The following is an 18,360-nucleotide window of genomic DNA, read 5'->3' as shown; positions in this document are numbered from 1 at the left end:
CCTCTGGCAGAAAATACATTTTTGACTCCTGGATTTAGATTTAGAATGTTATGTGCATTTTCATAAAGTACATTTTCTCTAATATGACCCAATACTCTCAGTTGTTGACTAGTGCTGGGTAGAACAGGAGTCTTGGCCCTCCTTCTGGGTACTAGGGCACTAGGAGAATGTGTTTATGTTCTCAGAGGTTTAATCACATTATTGACTGACATTGAGTGTACTGTGGAGGACATCCCCTAAAACCTTGTACTTATATTCATGAAGTTATATTTCTTCTGCTCTGTAATTATGTCATTATGCTTTTAGACTTGAAAATTGGACTCTAGATTTATCTCAATTATTTTTAATAGGGATGTATTCATTGCTCAAGAACACCCAAATCATGTTTGGAAAAATTTAAAAGCTCCCACATTTCTACTCTATTATATATTATGATCATATCATTCACTTCTACACAGACAAAATAAAGTAGAAAGCTAGTAGAAATTATCTATAGGAGAGAAATCATCTACTATACCAGAAAATGAAGAGAGAATAGAGTACAGTATTCATATACTTTTTTTCTTAATCTAGCAAACTAATATCAATTCTCTGCTTAGTTTACCTGTATGTACACAGCTAGAATAAGAATTCTAATTTAAGGTAATAAAGCCATCAATAGAACTGTTTCTTGACCAAACAGTATGCATTAAGCTGTTGTAGAGCAATGTACCAGGCACTGTGCCACACCTTGCTTTGCTTTAGCTGAGACCATGCAATTCAAGTTTTCCATCCTCTACGTCGAGTCTAATAATTGCTTTTGTTTTGTATTCTTTTTCTCACATCACATATTTCAACTTTACTAATAAATCGTTGAAGAAAACCATAGAATACTACAAATGAGATCTATTAGTTGCACCATTTTATTAATAGCATTTAACTTTGGCTGTTAAACTATTAACATATAATAAAAAGCTGCAATACTGCATTAGCAAGGTAAATGCATTCTAGTGAATAATAACAAACCATTCACAATTTACCAGGAGCTCAATTTAACCCAAATTATATTGTTAACAATATGCCTGGTTTACTCACATGAAATTTAAAGAAGCGCTCTCAAGAATTAACATAAAATACCTTATGCTGTTTATGTACGCTGTAACTCACAGATAGAATGGGCAATATACATTCCCAAAATTAACGCTTAAGCCAGTCTCTTCAGAATAGCTATCAATGTACAGCCTTAGAAAATATATGCCCATCTCTTTCATTTTATCTATACGTCTCCATTTGTACTTGGGTTTTATTTATGGTAGTAAAGTGAAATATATCATATTGTCCCTGTTTGGAGATATATGGTGTTTTATAGGCTCCATGGTCTACCCATAAAATTAACAGAGTTTGATTGTACCATTACAAGTAATTGTAGCAATAGTCTTAAAATAGAAAAACTCTAACAAAACCTTTTACTTTTCACAGAAATCCCCTCTACGCCATTTCTAGATAACAATCATGCAAAATGCTAACACTTGCTGTGTTGTCACTATGTGTTACTTTACACCCATGAATATCCATGAGGATTTACGAAGCAGAGGCTGAGACAGAGTCGTAGGATAACTTCTCTGTGATCTCCTAGCTAGCAACGGGCAGAGACAGAGCCCAGAAGAGCATCCATGCCAGTGCCACTGCTTACCCATTATACTTGACAGTCTTTCAGTATCTGTGGTTAGGCAGTCTTTGCTTAAGCAGTTACGAAGAGGGATGCTCATTTTCTCTCTAGGCCACCCATGGTATTTTTTAACATCTCCTGTTCAGCAAGTCCTTCCTCTATTGAATCTGTATAACTGATATTTATATCTCTTGGTCCTGGATCAACCCCTTAGAGCAGCTCAGAATAAATCAAATGCCTCTATTCGTGACATATCTTCAAGTATATAAAAAGAGCAACCATGTTTTCTTCACACCTCCTTTTTACAAACTAAACACTTACTAGTTCTGTCAACGTTTTTTATTATGACATACTTCCCATTCTTAGCACATTCTGATTGCTCTCCCCTAACTACAATTGTTCGTCAACAATTTTAAGTTGTGGCATCAAGACTAAAACACAATATTTCAGATATGAGCTGACCATTAGAAATAGTACTGGGATTCTATCCTCCCCCTTGTCCTTGTCTCTGGTAGACCAAAGAACCTTAGCATTTCTGATTAAATGCTACTTCTGACTTTTTGTAAGCCACGAGCAAATCCATGAAATGCATACCATAATGAGAATATGAATGTGTTTTTTATAGTCTGCTTTTATTAAATAATGAAGATAAAATCATGGCTTAATTTTTAGCGCATGCACTTCAAGATTAGTATTTACCAGTAAGCCACTTGCCTAGTGAGTGAGTCTAGATAGCTGCTTAGTCTTCCCATGTTGATGAACATCATTTTACATCTAAGGACTTGAGGAGTTTAGACCAAATCCTGCATGCACAGCAATAGTCAACTGTGGTACAGAATGTAATAGGCACCAACTCATTTTTCTATCTCATTCTGACCTTTAAGTCAAGAAAATTATCTAGATTACTGAGTCAACTCTGTCCAAGCCTGTGCTTGAATATCATTTATATTAAAGTTTAAAAAATAAACTATGTATTTATCTTAGTAAATTTTATATTTTAGTTTAGTTGTGACCTCTGAATCCTTGCTTGGTTATCCAGGCATTAGCTCTCCCTCTCAGAGCAATGGTATCCTCAGATTTGATAGCATGCTATCTTTATCATTTTCAGGATCTGATAAGAAAGGGAAAAGCAGGACAAATCTCACAGTCCTGGCTGTGCCACTAAAGCAACTGTTGAGTCCAGCAAAGTCACCAGGGCACAGAACAGCACAGTAAGGGAAAAGGGAAAGAACATCAGCACAGGATCTGGAGACCAGCTGGAAATCTAACACATAATCAGGCCACTACAGACACTGTCACCTTTGACTACATCTTCTCTGCCTCTGGCATCTCTAAGAAATTAGATTTCAAAAATCAGAAACCCAAGAAGAACATTCAAATCTTCTCAAGATGTTCTAGTAAAAGGTTTATGATGCTCCTGAATAATGAATGGTAGTAATAATAATGGTCCTCATTATTAAGTGTTTACTCTTGGCCAGGCCCTTCATGTGAGCTACTTCTTTAAATCCTACCAACATGCCGCTGAGGCAGATATTATTGTTATGCCTCTTTTACAGAAGAGGAAACTAAGCTACTTGCCCAGGATCCCGTAGATTAAAAGAGCAATCTCAGGATTTGCATCCAGCAGTCTGTCTCCAGAGCCTGCACTCTATGACATTCTTCTACACTATTATTCCATCCTTTAATACAGAAAGCAATTTTCAGTTCCTGTATTTTCTTCTGAAAATGGTTGCAACCATAGTTTTATTCTGATTCACTTTTGCAGTCTAATGTGTCTAGAACATTTACTTTAACTCTACGACCAAGTAAGCCTACTTACTAACCATCTTGAGTATCCGAAAACTTCCTTCTTTAGCTTAATACCTGTATTTTTCTTTATTGCAATTCAAGCTTTTTCATTTGTCAATGTGCTACGCATGTATCATGTTCTCATCATTATACTAAGAGCCTGGGTAATGCTTAAGCTAAATCTGAAAGGTGTTTTGATTTGTTAACAAAAATCCTAATCATACATTCAACAGAGAAGACAAAATATCTAAACAAAATTGCTCTCAATGAATTATAAAATTATATATCTGATCTCTACTTAAAAGAGGAGAGCCTAACTAGCAAACATACACATATTTTATGTCTAAAGTTACTCTGTATGTAGAAATAAAAAGGATCAGGAAAACTGCAGGTATCCTGCCAGGAAACTATCCTGTAATTATCTGTGAAACATTCTGTTATAATTTAAAATATACTGCAAAGGATCACAAAGAAAAGAGCAAAACTAACTGAATTCTGCAACAGGTTTGTAGATTTGGTGACAGCTTCAACCCAATTCCCCTGGCCATTAAATAAACAAAACACAAGATTATATAAGAAACTTCCCAGCAAACACTTAAAGACATAATTGTCCCAACCCTCTCAACTCACCATGATTAGTTCCACTTACACTTCAGGGACTTTCTTGTTGAATCAAATATTCCCTGATCACCAAAACCTCTGTTCTTGAGCCTGAAACTCATGAAGTTATTGGTAGCCAGAGAATCATCCAGAGACACATATGGCTGCCTAATGCTCCCCAGGCTCTTGTGATATAGCTGCAACCAAGAAAGAGCTGCAAGCCAAGCTGAGAGCCTAACAGATCTAGCACTCTGCCAGCACCAGAGCAGCCCTGGCTCCCTCATGATTGTTCCTGGAGAAAATCCCCCATAAATTCTTTTTAAAAAGTGCTACCCCTGTCCATTTAGGAATATATTAATGTGGAAATTTTCAGAGATGTATGCATAGAAAGAGGAGCACATCAAGAGAACTAGGAAAAGCATTGGCATTTCTCTTAATGGTGGTAGGATACCTCTTCGTGACCAACTGTGTCAATCTCAATGTGAACTTGCTCTTTCTAGGCTGCAGGGGATGTTTCCCGCCCAGTACTGAGATTGCGCCACTCAAAGTTGGCATTGTTCAATGTCCTTTACTTCTTCCTCTATTATTGACTTAGCTGCAAGTTCAACTCAGATTCTAAAAAGACTAAAAGGGTCCTTATTGAACAGTAAACATAAAACCTATCACCAGCTCTCCAATGCATAGGACTGAGTTGTGGCTGGTTTCTACCCCTAAGCAGGAAAGAGGCAAGATGAGCTCCTACCACCCCCATTTTGTCAGTTACATTTTTATTCATCATATTTTAGCCAAGATGACTTTCTACATGGAAGAAGATTCAAAGGATCACAACTGTTTACATTAGTATTTACTAACTGCCAGATATGTGAGTAAATGTTTTAAATTCATTGCCTCAGTTGACCCTGATAACCACCTTCTGAGGAAAGCACTATCATGTGCCTCATGTTTCCAGTAAGGAAATTGAGACTCAGGGATAAAATTTTTGTTTAAGGTCACACAGTTACTAAGTGGATGGAGCAGAACTTGAACTTGACCTCACTAATGGCAGAGCTATATAACTTGAAGTAAAAATGCTCTCAATTTCCTACTTAATAGGATAAATGCTTAAGAAATTCAAATACAAATTGAATAGGCTTTCAAATGATAGCTTTTACCATTTTTTTACTTATAAGCAGCACAGAAAGGAACTACATAGCATATAAAGGTGCTTTCAGGTCTGGATTTTAGGAAATATTTTTGCTTTGTCAGTTTCTCAAACTTAACTTATTCCAATGATGTATTACACTGTTTATTATCTACAAAGAGGATAAATAGGTAGAAAAATGTTTTTGACCCCTCAACAAAAGCAAATATAACCTCTTTTCCCAACCAGAAACCTTGGTCTGGACTTTGAATACTGATTTGGAAACAAGTTTTTAAAAGAATTAGCTCAAAGCAGCAGGTTTGTAGCTCATATGACACAAGATGATCAATGACCACATTAGCTACTAATCTAAGGCATAAAACATGCATGAGGCATTAGCATGGAAATCTAACACGTTTCCACCCCAGGTGGCACTGGATTTCTAATCTGTTGTCCCATCTAATAGGAATAAACTTAAATAGCTTATTTAGAGCTTCATTTACAAAGTTAATAATTAGAATGATTTACTCAAAAGGCAAAGAAGGAAGGCAGACAGCTGGGTGGGGTGATGAAATGCAAGGAAGAAAATAACAGCCATTTTCAAAAAGCCAAACTCAACTTCTTAGTAAAAATGACTTTGCTTGTAATTTTGTCTTGAAGGACATTTCCCATTCTTATGGAAGGGAACCAGAGTTAGGAAAAAGCATGAGTTCTAGAAGCTGAGTTAGTTAGGTACCAACAAATAAATCCGGGACCCTAGACAAGTTGTTTAATCACCTGAACAAAGGTTTCTACATTTTTAACATTTGAATAATAATTCCTGCTTTGCAAGGAATAAAATTTAACAAAAGCAAAGTGGTTAATACAGTGCCTAACACATGGGAGGTACTGAATTACTATTGATTTCACCCCTTACAGGATTCACCAGCAAGTTCCAAGATACAAACAAGATCTCCTCTTCCCGGTTCTGCAACAGAAGGTTCTGATCTAGTCACAGATTTTGACATAGTAGTTTTCTCACCTACATTCAGTGCTGGAACAATAGTTGGATGAATTGTTTAATGGGATGTTATATAAAATATCGGACGAATAAGGTTCAGCTAATTAGAAAGAAGCAGGTATATAGTTTTTCACCCTTCTCTCAGGTGATTCAAGTTTCTCTATGTAGCATTTTTGTGACCTGGTTTAGGCTTGTCTCTAACTTTTGAAAGGTCCAGGTCAAGAGTCCCAATGAAAATCCATATTCCTAAATATTTGAAATGCATAAAACACCTGACAAAATTTAAATGAATATTATAGCTTATTTCCTATAACCTAGACAGAAGTACCTTCATAATGACGTGGAAGCCTAGATTCAAATTTATAATTGTGAGAGGACTTGGAGTTCTGTGCCAAGACACAGTATCATGGGAAAAGCCAGCTCTTCCTTCTCTTTCCACCCCAGCTCTATCCTACACCATGAGAGGACTTGCACACACGTGTGCTCCAATTAAGTCAGCCATCTATGCATGTGGATCACTCATATCCAAGCCCCATCCCCACTGACCACCCCAAAACTACCCATCAAGCCCACTGACGCATCCACAGACATCATGGTTGGTTCTTTCCCAGAGGAAATTCCTAAGGAAGAGGCCTCTGTGAGCTCTAGAACCTAGGAATTCCAGGGTCTCAGGTACATATAACGTGTCCAGAAATGAGGGAGGCAGGCACCAGGTGGCCATGAGGACTCCAGGTGGCTCTGAAGACACACTGCCCCATGTAAAAGGGTAGGACCAGAGAACCAGATCGGAGCCTGTACTACATGGAGCTCAAAACAAGGGTCTCTCTTGCCCTGGCTCAGTAAAACCTACTTGCTCAGTCGAGTTTACCTCCACATCATCCCAAGTGCCATCCTGAATAACAGAGGGTTCACATATTCATTGCAGGGGAACTCCGTATTATCCATAAACTTGCTGCAAGGCAGATTGTCTTTCTGCAGGATAAAGTATGGACATCATTATTAACCCTTCTAATTTCACTTTTATACACTAAATCAGTCCTGATAATTAACATGTTCCATTTTAAACAACTAGCTGGACTAGTTTCCTATCAAGAGATAGGAAAAAATAACTTCAATTTTCTTCACAGAAATCTATGGAGACATATATATGTCATATATATGTACTTTAGGGATTCTTTTTCATAGAAAGAATTGTTCTAAGGTATTCTCATGCTCATCCTTATCATATAAAAGTATATTCTGCTTCACATGTCTAATAATATTTGGCAGTCTTAGCACTGCTAAAAGATTTTTCTGGGCCACAGAAAGGCCTTTTACAAGTGGAATTAGGCCATAACACTCACTTTTCGAGGGTTGTGAATACAAGTTTTAAGCTACTATTCACAGCTTGTCATCGACTCATGCTGCTGCCCTAACAGGAAAGAGGCAGTAGTGAAAGGGCTTCAAGATACCCATGCCCACCAGACTGAAGCTCTGCCGAAAGCCAGAAATTTCATTCATGGACAAGTCGAAGTACCTTTGATTATGACGATATCCCTCCATGAGCTCGTCCTTTCCTACTTTCTGTCTCCCATCCACCATTATATCCTTGCTGTCTCTCAAGGGCTCTCTACCTCTGAGGGTCTCAAACCATATTGTAATCACCTGGAGAGCTTTAAAAATCAGCTCTTGAGATTCTGATTTAATTGGTGCAACCTGGCCATGGAGTTTTTTCCAACTCCCCAGGTGACTCTAATGTGCATCCAGGTTTTAGAATCACCTTATCATAGCACCCCCAATCTGTTGACCTTTTCTGAACACACCCAGTACTCTCACACTCCTATGCCCTTTCCTTCTGCTTCAAATATCCCTTGCCTACCTGGCAAAAACTGCTTCTCATCCTATAAGACTCAGTCAGGTGAAGCCCCACTCCAGGAAGTCAGTCCTTCCCATTTTGAGCTGTGAGAATACCTCGTGCATCCCCTTAGTACAACTAACAGAGACTATATAATTCACCATCTAAACCAACACACTGTTGAATGTCAAATTAAACACTATTAATAATTATGCTGAATGACAGGTATCAATTAGGACTATCTCAGGCACACTGGGACATAAGATAACCCTAATTATAGCTCCTATTATATTAATCAGTAACTGTGTACTAGCTTGTTTATCTCCCACCTTAGTCTGTGAAAGCCACTAAAGCAGAGACTGTATATATTCGTCGAACCTCAGTGTCCAGCACAAATTAGACGCTGAATAGATGTTTCTAGAAGATGCCCTCTATTTTATAATGGCTAAGTGCATGGACTCTATAACCAAAGCGCATGGGTTCAAACTCCAGTTCTACAACTTATTAGCTGTGTGACTGGATAATTTGTTGTGTGTCAGTGGCTTCATTTCTGAAACGAAGATAATAATGGCATGTACTTAACTGGGGTGTTTAAAGGTTCAAATGAGTTTGAACCTAGAACAGTACCTAAACATAGGAATAAGAACACCATGTGTTTATTATTTTAAAAAAGAATAAACAATTGAATATACTCCAAGTGGCTTTTTTTCTATGAAACTCTTTCAAACAATCACGCCCATACTGAATGCTCACAGTAATAATGGCTGACCTTTACTATGACTCACCATGTGCAAGGCACTGTTACATGCTTTGCATACATTTTCTCATTGACCATTCATCACAAGTCTATCAGGGAAATAGATCTATTACCTTAAGTTTACAAATAAAGAAACTGAGGGCTCAAAATAAAGAAGGTTTCCACAGTCCCTCTATTTTATCTTTCCCTAAAGGAAAAAAAAAAAAAAAACTTCCATTCTCTCTCCCTGAGAGTCTCTTGTGATTTATTTGAGAAATAAAAGGGCTTCTCTGAAGTCTCTGTTATAAGACAACGTACCAAATGTTTGAGGAAATAGAAAGTGAAAAAGCAATGGCAGTGAAATCTGTGCTCTAGAAGGAGCTCTTGTTACTGCTTTTTGAAGTGTTTTAACAATTCATAATGCAATATTATCAAGGAGGTAATATATAGAAAATAGTATTTGGGGTACTGAGAACACCCAAAATTATAAAATCTTCCTCTTACCTCCAAGGAGTTCAAAATTTAGCTGAGAAAAGAGAGAAAATATTAAATACCATTATAAGGTTTAAATAGCAGTAATATAAGGGAGACTCCCAGAGCAACATATGATTAATTCCCAAATAAGTGATAAAGTTTGTACCTGCCACGTAAAGTCAGGAAAGGACGGACTTTTGAAGAGTGGAGACTGAAGAGGGCATGAGATTTGTGTCTTCAAACATTTACAGGTTGAGGGGTTAAGATGGCGGATAGGAAGCAGGACTTGCTTGCAGCTCCCACTTCACATGCTTGCAGCATGTGAAGATTCACATCATGAACTTTTGCTCCAGCGACTACCACAGCAACGTACCAGGAAAGCCGAAAGAATCCGCACACCCTTTGAAGGAACTTGCTGCAGGCTCCCTGAGACGCGGAAAAACTGAGTCTGCTTGCTTTCTCAATGGGGAGGCTTGTGGTCTGAGGCAAATTCTCAGCCCAGGTCACTGGCTTCCTGGAAACTGACTCCAAGCTGCTCACGGTGGGAGTGAGACGAGCCTTTAGGACTGCAGGCTGTGTGGGAGCGGGGTGAAACCCGTGACTGCTGACTTTCCCCCACTTCCCTGGCAACTCAGCAGACTCAGCAGAGGGAGCCATAATCTCCCTGGGAATATAACTCCAAGGGACTAGGAACCCCACCCCCATCCCCCACAGCAGCTGCAGCAAGCCCCATCCAAGGAGAGGCTGAGCTCAGACACGCCCATCCCTGCCCCAACCTGGTGGTCTTTCTTTACCTGCCCTGGTAGCGGAAGACAAAGGTCATAATCTCTTGGGAGCTTTATGGCCCTGCCTACCGCCTGAGAAACCAGGATACTTAACCAGGCCACACGAGGGCAAGTTTGTTTCCTCCGTATAGTACTATATTGTGCTTTTTTGTTTTTTTGGTTTTTTTTATACGGAGTCTCTGTCGCCCAGGCTGGAGTGCAGTGGAGCCATCTCGGCTCGCTGCAACCTCCGCCTCCCAGGTTCAAGCAATTCGCTGCCTAAGCCTCCCGAGTAGCTGGGATTACAGGCACCTGTCACCATGCCTGGCTAATTTTTGTATTTTTAGTAGAGATGGGTTTCACCATCTTGGCCAAGCTGGCCTTGAACTCCTGGCCTCATGATCCACCCACCTTGGCCTCCCAAAGTGCTGGGATTACAGACGTGAGCCACCGCGTCCGGCATTTTTTTTTTTTTTTTTAAATACAGATTTTCGCTTTTGTTGCCCAGGCTAGAGTGCAATGGCGCGATCTCCGCTTACTGCAACCTCCACCTCCTGGATTCAAGCGATTCTCCTACCTCAGCCTCCCAAGCAACTGGGATTACAGGGGCCTGCCACCACGCCTGGCTAATTTTTTTTGTTTTTTTTTTTAATACAGATTTTCGCTTTTGTTGCCCAGGCTAGAGTGCAATGGCGCGATCTCTGCTCACTGCAACCTCCACCTCTTGGATTCAAGCGATTCTCCTACCTCAGCCTCCCAAGTAGTTGGGATTACAGGGGCCTGCCACCACGCCTGGCTAATTTTTTTTGTATTTTTAGTAGAGATAGGGTTTCACCACGTTAGCCAGGCTGGTCTTGAACTCCTAACCTCAGGTGACCCACCTGCCTCAGCCTCCCAAAGTGCTGGGATTATAGGCATGAGCCACAGCACCTGACTCTGATGTGCTCTTGAAAGCACCACCTCCTGGCGGGAGACCATGCAACTCAAAACCAGCCTAATAAGCAAAAACACAACCAAGGACCCACACAGACTCTGTTTCACTCCCCTGCTGCCTCCACTGGAGCAGGTGCTGGTATCCATGTCTACAAGACCTGAAGATGGATCACATCACAGGACTCTTTGAAGACACTTCCCAGTACCAGCCCAGAGCTTGGTAGCTCTGCTGGGTGGCTAGACCCAGAAGAGCAAAAACAGTCACTACAGTTCAGCTCTCAGGAAGCCCCATTCCTCTGGGAAGCGGGAGAACACTACAACAAGAGAGCATCAGGTGGGACAAAAGAATCTGAACAGCAGCCCTTGAATCCCAGATTTTCCTACCTATGTAGTCTATCCAATGAGAAGAAACCAGAAAAAAAAATCTGGGGGCAGGGCACAGACAAACAAAGAGACAGCAGTAACCTCTGCAGACTTAAATGTCCCTGTCTGACAGCTTTGAGGAGACCAGTGGTTCTCCCAACACGCAGCTGGAGATCTGAGAACGGGCAGACTGCCTCCTCAAGTGGGTCCCTGACCCCTGACCCCCGAGCAGCCTAACTGGGAGGCAGCCACCAGCAGGGGCAGACTGACACCTCACACGGCCGGCCAGGTACTCCAACAGACCTGCAACTAAGGGTCCTGTCTGTTAGAAGGAAAACTAACAGAAAGGACATCCACACCAAAAATCCATCTGTACATCACCATCATCAAAGACCAAAAGTAGATAAAACCACAAAGATGGGGAAAAAACAGAGCAGAAAAACTGGAAACTCTAAAAAGCAGAGTACCTCTCCTCCTCCAAAGGAACGCAGTTCCTCACCAGCAACGGAACAAAGCTGGACGGAGAATGACTTTGACGAGCTGAGAGAAGAAGTCTTCAGACGATCAAATTACTCCGAGCTACGGGAGGATATTCAAACCAAAGGCAAAGAAGTTGAAAACTTTCAAAAAAATTTAGAAGAATGTATAACTAGAATAACCAATACAGAGAAGTGCTTAAAGGAGCTGATGGAGCTGAAAACCAAGGCTCGAGAACTACGTGAAGAATGCAGAAGCCTCAGGAGCTGACGCGATCAAATGGAAGAAAGGGTGTCAGCCCTGGAAGATGAAATGAATGAAATGAAGCGAGAAGGGAAGTTTAGAGAAAAAAGAATAAAAAGAAACGAGCAAAGCCTCCAAGAAATGTGGGACTATGTGAAAAGACCAAATCTACGTCTGATTGGTGTACCTGAAAGTGACGGGGAGAATGGAACCAAGTTGGAAAACACTCTGCAGGATATTATCCAGGAGAACTTCCCCAATCTAGCAAGGCAGGCCAACATTCAGATTCAGGAAATACAAAGAACACCACAAAGATACTCCTTGAGAAGAGCAACTCCAAGACACATAATTGTCAGATTCACCAAAGTTGAAATGAAGGAAAAAATGTTAAGGGCAGCCAGAGAGAAAGGTCGGGTTACCCTCAAAGGGAAGCCCATCAGACTAACAGCGGATCTCTCAGCAGAAACCCTACAAGCCAGAAGAGAGTGGGGGCCAATATTCAACATTCTTAAAGAAAAGAATTTTCAACCCAGAATTTCATATCCAGCCAAACTAAGCTTCATAAGTGAAGGAGAAATAAAATACTTTACAGACAAGCAAATGCTGAGAGATTTTGTCACCACCAGGCCTGCCCTAAAAGAGCTCCTGAAGGAAGCGCTAAACATGGAAAGGCACAACCGGTACCAGCCACTGCAAAATCATACTGAAACGTAAAGACCATCGAGACTAGGAAGAGACTGCATCAACTAACGAGCAAAATAACCAGCTAACATCATAATGACAGGATCAAATTCACACATAACAATATTAACTTTAAATGTAAATGGACTAAATGCTCCAATTAAAACACACAGACTGGCAAATTGGATAAAGACTCAAGACCCATCAGTGTGCTGTATTCAGGAAACCCATCTCACGTGCAGAGACACACAGAGGCTCAAAATAAAAGGATGGAGGAAGATCTACCAAGCAAATGGAAAACAAAAAAAGGCAGGGGTTGCAATCCTAGTCTCTGATAAAACAGACTTTCAACCAACAAAGATCAAAAGAGACAAAGAAGGCCATTACATAATGGTAAAGGGATTAATTCAACAAGAAGAGCTAACTATCCTAAATATATATGCACCCAACACAGGAGCACCCAGATTCATAAAGCAAGTCCTGAGTGACCTACAAAGAGACTTAGACTCCCACACATTAATAATGGGAGGCTTTAACACCCCACTGTCAACATTAGACAGATCAACGAGACAGAAAGTCAACAACGATACCCAGGAATTGAACTCAGCTCCGCACCAAGCAGACCTAATAGACATCTACAGAACTCTCCACCCCAAATCAACAGAATATACATTTTTTTCAGCATCACACCACACCTATTCCAAAATTGACCACGTACTTGGAAGTAAAGCTCTCCTCAATAAATGTAAAAGAACAGAAATTATAACAAACTATCTCTCAGATCACAGTGCAATCAAGCTAGAACTCAGGATTAAGAATCTCACTCAAAACCGCTCAACTACATGGAAACTGAACAACCTGCTCCTGAATGACTACTGGGTACATAACGAAATGAAGGCAGAAATAAAGATGTTCTTTGAAACCAACGAGAACCAAGACACAACATACCAGAATCTCTGGGATGCATTCAAAGCAGTGTGTAGAGGGAAATTTATAGCACTAAATGCCCACAAGAGAAAGCAGGAAAGATCCAAAATTGACACCCTAACATCACAATTAAAAGAACTAGAAAAGCAAGAGCAAACACTTTCAAAAGCTAGCAGAAGGCAAGAAATAACTAAAATCAGAGCAGAACTGAAGGAAATAGAGACACAAAAAACCCTTCAAAAAATTAATGAATCCAGGAGCTGGTTTTTTGAAAGGATCAACAAAACTGATAGACCGCTAGCAAGATTAATAAAGAAAAAAAGAGAGAAGAATCAAATAGATGCAATAAAAAATGATAAAGGGGATATCACCACCGATCCCACAGAAATACAAACTACCATCAGAGAATACTACAAACACCTCTACGCAAATAAACTAGAAAATCTAGAAGAAATGGATAAATTCCTCAACACATACACCCTCCCAAGACTAAACCAGGAAGAAGTTGAATCTCTGAATAGACCAATAACAGGAGCTGAAATTGTGGCAATGATCAATAGCTTACCAACCAAAAAAAGTCCAGGACCAGACAGGTTCACAGCCGAATTCTACCAGAGGTACAAGGAGGAGCTGGTACCATTCCTTCTGAAACTATTCCAACCAACAGAAAAAGAGGGAATCCTCCCTAACTCATTTTATGAGGCCAGCATCATCCTGATACCAAAGCCAGGCAGAGACACAACCAAAAAAGAGAATTTTAGACCAATATCCTTGATGAACATTGATGCAAAAATCCTCAATAAAATACTGGCAAACAGAATCCAGCAGCACATCAAAAAGCTTATCCACCATGATCAAGTGGGCTTCATCCCTGGGATGCAAGGCTGGTTCAATATACGCAAATCAATAAATGTAATCCAGCATATAAACAGAACCAAAGACAAAAACCACATGATTATCTCAATAGATGCAGAAAAGGCCTTTGACAAAATAAACAACCCTTCATGCTAAAAACTCTCAATAAATTAGGTATTGATGGGATGTATCTCAAAATAATAAGAGCTATCTATGACAAACCCACAGCCAATATCATACTGAATGGGCAAAAACTGGAAGCATTCCCTTTGAAAACTGGCACAAGACAGGGATGCCCTCTCTCACCACTTCTATTCAACATAGTGTTGGAAGTTCTGGCCAGGGCAATAAAGCAGGAGAAGGAAATAAAGGGTATTCAATTGGGAAAAGAGGAAGTCAAATTGTCCCTGTTTGCAGATGACATGATTGTATATCTAGAAAACCCCATTGGCTCAGCCCAAAATCTCCTTAAGCTGATAAGCAACTTCAGCAAAGTCTCAGGATACAAAATCAATGTACAAAAATCACAAGCATTCTTATACATCATTAGCAGACAAACAGAGAGCCAAATCATGAGTGAACTCCCATTCACAATTGCTTCAAAGAGAATAAAATACCTAGGAATCCAACTTACAAGGGATGTGAAGGACCTCCTCAAGGAGAACTACAAACCACTGCTCAAGGAAATAAAAGAGGATACAAGCAAATGGAAGAACATTCCATGCTCATGGGTAGGAAGAATCAATATTGTGAAAATGGCCATCCTTCCCAAGGTAATTTACAGATTCAATGCCATCCCCATCAAGCTACCAATGACTTTCTTCACAGAATTGGAAAAAACTACTTTAAAGTTCATATGGAACCAAAAAAGAGCCCGCATCGCCAAGTCAATCCTAAGCCAAAAGAACAAAGCTGGAGGCATCATGCTACCTGACTTCAAACTATACTATAAGGCTACAGTAACCAAAACAGCATGGTACTGGTACCAAAACAGAGATATAGATCAATGGAACAGAACAGAGCCGTCAGAAATAATGCCACATAGCTACAACTATCTGATCTTTGACAAACCTGAGAGAAACAAGAAATGGGGAAAGGATTCCCTATTTAATAAGTGGTGCTGGGAAAACTGGCTAGCCATATGCAGAAAGCTGAAACTACATCCCTTCCTTACACCTTATACAAAAATCAATTCAAGATGGATTAAAGACTTAAATGTTAGACCTAAAACCATAAAAACCCTAGAAGAAAACCTAGGCATTACCATTCAGGACATAGGCATGGGCAAGGACTTTGTGTCTAAAACACCAAAAGCAATGGCCACGAAAGCCAAAATTGACAAATGGGATCTAATTAAACTAAAGAGCTTCTGCACAGCAAAAGAAACTACCATCAGAGTGAACAGGCAACCTACAAAATGGGAGAAAATATTCGCAACCTACTCATCTGACAAAGGGCTAATATCCAGAATCTACAATGAACTCCAACAAATTTACAAGAAAAAAACAAACAACCCCATCAAAAAGTGGGCAAAGGACATGAACAGACACTTCTCAAAAGAAGACATTTATGCAGCCAAAAAACACATGAAAAAATGCTCACCATCACTGGCCATCAGAGAAATGCAAATCAAAACCACAATGAGATACCATCTCACACCAGTTAGAATGGCAATCATTAAAAAGTCAGGAAACAGATGCTGGAGAGGATGTGGAGAAATAGGAACACTTTTACACTGTTGGTGGGACTGTAAACTAGTTCAACCCTTATGGAAGTCAATGCGGCGATTCCTCAGGGATCTAGAACTAGAAATTCCATTTGACCCAGCCATCCCATTACTAGGTATATACCCAAAGGGCTATAAATCATGCTACTATAAAGACACATGCACACGTATGTTTATTGCAGCATTATTCACAATAGCAAAGACTTGGAACCAACCCAAATGTCCAACAATGATAGACTGGATTAAGAAAATGTGGCACATATACACCATGGAATACTATGCAGCCATAAAAAATGATGAGTTCATGTCCTTTGTAGGGACATGGATGAAATTGGAAATCATCATTCTCAGTAAACTATCGCAAGAACAAAAAACCAAACACCGCATATTCTCACTCATAGGTGGGAATTGAACAATGAGAACACATGGACACAGGAAGGGGAACATCACACTTCGGGGACTGTTGTGGGGTGGGGGGAGGGGGGAGGGATAGCATTGGGAGATATACCTAATGCTAGATGACGAGTTGGTGGGTGCAGCGCACCAGCATGGCACATGTATACATATGTAACTTACTTGCACATTGCGCACATATACCATAAAACCTAAAGTATAATAATAATAATAATAAAATTAAATTAAATAAATACATAAATAAATAAATCTGGTAATACAACAAAACAAGGTTATTGAACACCCCCAAAAGATCATAGCAGCTCACCAGCAATGGATGCAACCAAGAAGAAATCTCTGAATTGCCAGAAAAAAAAAAATTCAGAAGGTCAATTATTAAGCTAATCACGGAGACACCAGAGAAAGGTGAAGTTCAACTTAAAAAAATTAAAAACATGATACAAGATATGAAAGAAAATTCTTCAGTGAAATGGGTAGCATAAATATAAACAATCACAACTTCTGGAAATCAAGGAAACAGAGAAACGCAAAATGCACTGGAAAATCTCAGCAATAGAATTGAACTAGCAGAAAAAAGAACTTCAGAGCTCAAAGACAAGGCTCAAATTAACCCAATCCATCAAAGACAAAGAAAAAAGGATTTTAAAAAATGAACAAAGCCTCCAAGAAGTTTGGGACTATGTTAAATGACTAAACTTAAGAATAACTGGTGTTCCCAAGGAAAATGATAAATCTAAAAGTTTGAAAAACATATTTGAGAGAATAATTGAGGAAAACTCCCCTGGCTTCGCTAGAGATCTAGACATTCAAATACAAGAAGCTCAAATAATACCTGGAAAATTTCTCACAAAAACATCATCACCTGGGCACATACTCATCAGGTTATCTGAAGTCAAGATGAAAGAAAGAATCTTAAGAGCTGTGAGGCAAAAGCATCAAGTAACCTGTAAAGGAAAACCTATTAGATTAACAGCAGATTTCTCAGCAGAAACCCTACAAGTTAGAAGGGATTGGGGTCCTATCTTTAGCCTCCTTAAACAAAATAATTATCAGCCAAAAATTTTGTATCCAGTTAAACTAACTGGATAAACTTCATAAATGAAGGAATGATACAGTCTTTTCCAGACAAACAAATGCTGAGAGAATTTGCCACTACCAAGCCAGCACTACAAGAGCTGCTAAAAGGAGCCCTAAATCTTGTAACAAACCCTCAAAGTACACCAAAATAGAACCCCCTTAAAGCATAAATCTTACAGGATCTATGTAACAATAACACAATGAAAAAAAAAGTATTCAGGCAACAAGATAGACCATATGACAGGCCACAAAACAAGTCTCAGGAAATTTAAGAAAATCAAAATTATATCGACTACCCTCTCTCAGACCACAGTGGAATAAAATTGGAAGTCAACTCCAAAAGGAACCCTCAAAACCATGAAAATACATGGAAATTAACTAACCTGTTCCTGAATAATCATTGGGTCAACAATGAAATAAAGATGGAAATTAAAAAATTATTTGAACTGAATAATAGTGACACAACCTATCAAAACCTCTGCGATACAGCAAAGGTGGTGCTCAGAGGAAAGTTCATAGCATTAAATGCCTACATCAAAATGTCTGAAAGAGCACAAATAGTCAATCTAAGGTCACATCTCATGGAACTGAAGAAACAAGAACAATCCAAACCCAAATCCAGCAGATGAAAAGAAATAATGAAGATCAGAGCACAACTAAATGAAATTGAAACTAAAAAAATTACAAAATATAAATGAAA

At 39.5% G+C, this 18,360-nt stretch overlaps 1 long non-coding RNA gene across 1 annotated transcript in view; it reads right to left on the bottom strand.

Annotated features, from left to right (window-relative positions):
• Positions 1 to 9,504, bottom strand: part of LOC129047817 (uncharacterized) — a 1,037,663-nt gene extending 1,028,159 nt beyond the window's left edge. Inside the window, exon 1 of the long non-coding RNA XR_010136497.1 lies at positions 9,367 to 9,504. This is a non-coding gene — a long non-coding RNA (uncharacterized LOC129047817). The remainder of the gene's footprint in view (positions 1 to 9,366) is intronic.
• Between the last annotated feature and the right edge of the window lie 8,856 nt (positions 9,505 to 18,360).

The sequence above is a fragment of the Pongo abelii genome, chromosome 13, assembly GCF_028885655.2.
Source record: "Pongo abelii isolate AG06213 chromosome 13, NHGRI_mPonAbe1-v2.0_pri, whole genome shotgun sequence".
NCBI lineage: Eukaryota > Metazoa > Chordata > Mammalia > Primates > Hominidae > Pongo > Pongo abelii.
Note: the sequence above shows the minus strand (reverse complement) of the source record. Positions and strands in the feature narration are given on the sequence as shown.